Below are 5,470 nucleotides of genomic sequence, written 5' to 3' on the forward strand. Positions count from 1 at the left end.
TTCCTAGTCTTTCTTAATGTCAAGAAAACGAAAACTCTCACCACTGCACCTGTAGGCAACATCATGATAGATGGAGAAAAGATTGAAACTGTCAACAACTCCATCTTACTTTGTTCTGTAGTCAGTACACTTGGTACCAACAGGCAGGTGTTCTATTTCACTGGGAAAGTGTGGAGTCATAGACCTCTCCAAATTACATTACCAGTTTGAAGAGTAAAATGCACCTGATTCAGGCCATGATCTTTTCAATTATTTGCTATGTATCTGAACAGTGAGTAAGAATGACAGAAGAAGAAACAGTGCCTTTGAACTGTGGTGTTGTAGAAGACTGCTGAATATCCTGTGGACTACTAAAAGAACAAATAACGGTGTCTTGGAAAAGGTGCAGTCAGTGCTCGTTGGAGGCAGAGATGATAAAGCTGTCTCACATTCTTTGGGCATGTTGCAAGGAGAGGCTGTTGCTTGGAGAGGGATGTCGTGCTTGGGAAGGTAGAGGGACAGTGAAAGAGAGGAACACCTTCAACCAGATGAATAGATGCAGTGAATGCAGAAATAGGTTCAAGTATGTCAGAGATTGTGAGGATGGCACAGGATAGGACAAGGTTCAGATCTGTTGTTCATAGGGTCACTATAAGTCATACTCTACTCAACAGCACCTAATGACAACCACCACCACCACTCCCAGCCCCTGTGAGCTCTGTAGTGATGGGAAGGAGGAGACTGACAGGTGTTGAGTGGCTACAGTAAAGGGACACTGGCATCAAAGATGAAGCCCAGCCCCCAGCTTACACACAATGCCAGTTTCCCATGGAAATTCTCCATGTTGATAAGCAAGAAAGTGGGTGTATTTAATCCATCACTGTCTTTTGCATAGAGAACAAAGACCTACTTTGTGTTAACTAAGCTTTGAGATCTTGCAGTGTTTCGTGCTGTGGTACTAATCAGGACTACTACATTTCATAGGCCTTTGTTACTAAAATCTCATATTGTACATATTATCCAGTGTTGTATGGCGCATTTGGTAGGTTCTTAACTATTTGATTAATAAGAAATAGCATTTTGAAAATTTTAATATGTAGAGACAGTAAAAAACTGGAATTGGCCAAGGTCCATTCTTGTGTAAGATACAACATGATCTTTCATTATTGGTAATAGTCAAGATGCTATGATCATGTGAGACAAATTGGTCCAACCTGATTTCAGATACCCAGAGAGACATGGCAAAATACAGATTAAGGAATGTGAATTACTATCTTGAATTATTTTCTAATTCTTTCAAAATATTTGCAGTAATAACTAAAAGCTGCGGATCAACTTGTGGAGCTGTTAATTTGGGGTGACTGTGTATGCTTCCAGTTATGATTTCAGGGTGCTCGATAGGAAGTGAATGAAGTAGCCATTACCTTGAAATTCTGGAGAGGAGGTCTCTTGCTTGACTTCAGACTCAAGTAAGTCTTAATCTAAACCGTCTTGAGTCTAGAGGAAGAAAAATTTACCCTTCACATTTGTACTAAGGTATCAAAAAGGAAATTAGCTTGTTGCTATTGAGTTGACTCCAACACATAGCACCCTCTTGGTCAGAGGGGGAGCACCCGTAGGATTTCCAAGGCTGTAAATCTTGACAGAGGTGGACTGGCCCCACTCTGTCTGGCAAAGCTTCTGGTGGGTCTGAACCACGAATCTTTGGTTAACAGCTGAGGGCTTAACCACTGCACCACTGAGGCTCCTGTTCTAAGATATGCTACCTCTCAGTTGAGATTTTCTCTCAATAGTGCATGAAAATCATTGTAATTGTAAAAATTTTTTTATTTTGAACAAAAAATTTTTTTTCTTTTGTACCTTTTACATGATAAGATTGTGCTTCACAGATCAAATTTAGAGTAGGTTTTAAAACTTGGCTTTCTTTTTATTTCAAACTTAATTGCCAAGGCAAAATGAGTAAATTAGATTTCTAATGCTACTTGATTTGTAGGCACCAGGAAGTAGACATGAATGGAAGACAGTGCAGAATATGATACAGAGTAATTCGAGGCTAATTTGGAGGGAGTTTGAGATCCCTCATCATTCACACTAGTCTGAGAGGTTTGCTGTGTGACTGTAATATAGAGAGCTCCCCACTGATAGTTGTACCCTGTCTGGTGCAAAACTAGTTAGTTATAGTAAGGGACTTGTCAGCATGTGGCTGACAAGAAACTAGTAATGTCATACTAATTGGGGGTGGGTGGAGTAGAGGAGGAGAAAATGCTAGATAGTAATGACAGTGCGGTTGTTGGTTCCTGCCCAGCCAGCCCCTACTCATGGTGACCCTGTGCACAATAGAACCAAACGCTGCTTTGTCCTGTACCATCCTCATGATTATGGATCAGATACATAAGATTTTTACAGACTGATTTTTGGACTCAGCCAGGCCTTTCCTCCTAGTTCATCTTTGTCTAGAAACTCCACTGAAATCTGTTCAGCATGATAGTAACACTTGAGCTTCTAGTGACAGAGGGGTAATAGTTTTCATGCGGTATGTTGTCCAGGAATCATATTCACTGTACTACATGTTAGGTGAGAAGTTCGCCATTGAACTGCTAGGGCTCAGTAACGCTATTAGTGTTTATTAAGCAACTGCCACATTGCAGACGGCATTCTCAAAATTTTACTTACATGTCCTCTATTACTTCAAGATGATTAACTATTATCCCTACTGATCCTAAGACACAATGTAATTTTCCCAATATTAATTAGTAAGTGGTAGTATTGGCATAAGACAAAGACTGCCTCCCATGTTCATTCTGTTGTCCTATACTGCCTTTTAGCCAAAGGATAAAGACATCTTCTTAAAGGCCAGGACTTGAAGGTGTGGGAGAAGAAAGGTATCTTAAAGGAAAAACTGGGAGCTGTAGACAAAGGCAAAAGAGCTCTTCTTAAATTTTGTAATTTTTCTGCATTTGTTAGTAAGTAGGAAACCCTTACATTGAAAAACACTCATGAATTGATAAGAGGAAAATAAAAATGAGTGGGAAAGAAAGGTTGCTTTGAGAAGAAAATATTTCATCAGTCCTGAAGAAGAGGCACTTCAGTAGTAGTTGTTGTTGGTATGTGCCGTTGAGTTGCCTGCGACACATAGCAACCCTATGTACAACAGCCCTAAACCCTGCTCTATCCTGTGCCAATCTCACTGTCTCTGACACACCTACCCCCATTACCCCAGTCACTGAATCAATTCATCTCATTAGATGGTCTTCCTCTCCTATGCTGTCCTTCCACCCTCCCAAGCATGATGTCCCTCTGCAAGGACTGATTCCTCCTTGCAGCATGTCCAAAGTAGGTCATACTAAGCTTCAGAATCCTTGCCTCCAAGGAGCAGCCTGGCTTAACCCTCTATAGGACGAAACTTCATTCTCTTAGCAGTCCATGGTGTATTCAATATTCTTCTCCAACACCACAGCTCAAATGCATCAATTCTCCTTCTGTCATCTCTAGTCATTGTCCAGCTCTCTGACACATAACAAGTGATTGCAAAGACCATGGCCTCTATCAGGAACACCTTAGTCTCCAGATTGACATCTTTGCTCTTCAGTACTTTGGAAAGGTCTCTAACAGCAAATTTTCCCATTGCAATATGTTTTAATTTCCTGGCTACTGGTGCCAAGCGTGTTGATTGTGGAGCCAAGTTAAACTAAAGCTGTTGTTAACAGTCTCAATCTTAGGGGAGCTCTGGTGGCCTAGTGGTAAGGAGCTGTAACTACAATCCCAGAGGTGCATGGTTCGAATCCACCAGATGCTCTGCCAGGGAAGGAGGGACAATCTCCTCCTGTACCAGTCAGATCTGATTTGACGGTACACACACACAAAAATAATAAAATAAAAATTTAAAAAAGAAAACAGTCTCAATCTCTTCACCCATCTATCATGATGCTTCCAATCGGGATTCTCTCACTTCAGTAGTGGATAAGGAAAAGTGGCAGTAGCTTTAAAAGCTCTGGGTATGAGACAGCTGGGGCACGGAGAACTCATTTCATGAACACATCTGGACTTGTTCCTTTCCTTTGTGGTGTATATTCAGTAAACTCAAGAAAGGAACCCAAAGGTTTAATAATTTTTAATCTTGCAATGTAATAGAAAGTGTTTGTCATTAACTAAATACCCAGAAAACTAATGCTGGTACTAATCAATTCATGTTAATTTAATAATGTTATTTTTTTGCCTTTTAAGACTTAGGTATCCTCTGGATAAGATTCAAATACCTACCAATGAATAAACTTTACTTATTTATTTATTTTTAATTTGATGTACTGTTGAATTGGATCCGACTGGCACAGGAGGAGATTGTCCCTCCTTCCCCGGCAGAGCATCTGGTGGATTCGAACCGTGCACCTCTGGGATTGTAGTTGCAGCTCCTTACCACTAAGCCACCAGAGCTCCCCACAACCAAGTCTTTTATAACCTTTTGTTCTGTTGTTATTATGAATTGGCCTCTCCTGATAATATATTTTTAAAAAATAATAGACATATAATCTCCCAGGATATCAGGAATCAAGTCTATACAGTCAGCTTTCCTTAAGATATTTAGCTATTTCATCAGGTTAGAGCTATCAATTTTTACTTTATGTCTGATGAGAGATACTTACCAACTCCTAGATCTCCTATTAAAATACCTTTTGTTTTGTTTTGGTTTTTAAAGAAATTTTTCTTTTGTACTGATTTACAAAGTTCATATATATTGTTTTTCACATTGGATCTATCCCATTTCCTTCACTGCCCTCTTCCTCCACCCATCAAATTGTGCAACCTTATGATTAACAGCCCCCTTCCCGCCCATCTTCACCCCTCTGTCCCCCCAGCCCCAGATCCTCATACTCATTCCACGGTAATGTTCTTATAGAATATATATTTGTCCTTATGGGACTGAGTTGGTTCAGTTAGCTTAATGCTCTCCAGTCGCTTTCAAGTTAGGTAGTAATTTACAAAATCATTGCTTCTGCATGTTGCTTAGTATTCCGTGTGAATGTACCATAATTTCTGAGTCCATTCGATTGTGGTTGAATACCTGGGCTTGTTTCTATGTTCTTGCATTGGTGAATAATGCTGCTGTGAACATTGATGTTACAGGTCTCTGTGCATCAGTTCTCATTCTAAGCAGTGAAATCTGAGTCATATGACATTTCAATGTTGAGCTTTTTATTTTTTTTAAATTTATTGAGATCTTAAAGTTTATAGAGAATTTGGATTTCCATTCATTCATTGTTGCACATTTTCCTCCCTGCTCCCGTCCCCCCCGTTTGCTTTTTTCTTTGGGGAAAAAATGCATTGTTTTATATACACCACCACTACCACCACCACTACCACCCCCACCCACCCCCACCCTCAGTCCACTTTACTATGTATCCCTTATTCTGGACTCTTATCATGCCAGTAATACCTAATCATATATTCCTTTTTTTTTGTCATGTTTTTTGGTTTATTTTTACATTTTATTGGG

The sequence above is a fragment of the Elephantulus edwardii genome, unplaced genomic scaffold (assembly GCF_000299155.1).
Source record: "Elephantulus edwardii isolate Elephantulus edwardi_28Jun2011 unplaced genomic scaffold, EleEdw1.0 scaffold00297, whole genome shotgun sequence".
Classification (NCBI taxonomy): Eukaryota; Metazoa; Chordata; class Mammalia; order Macroscelidea; family Macroscelididae; genus Elephantulus; species Elephantulus edwardii.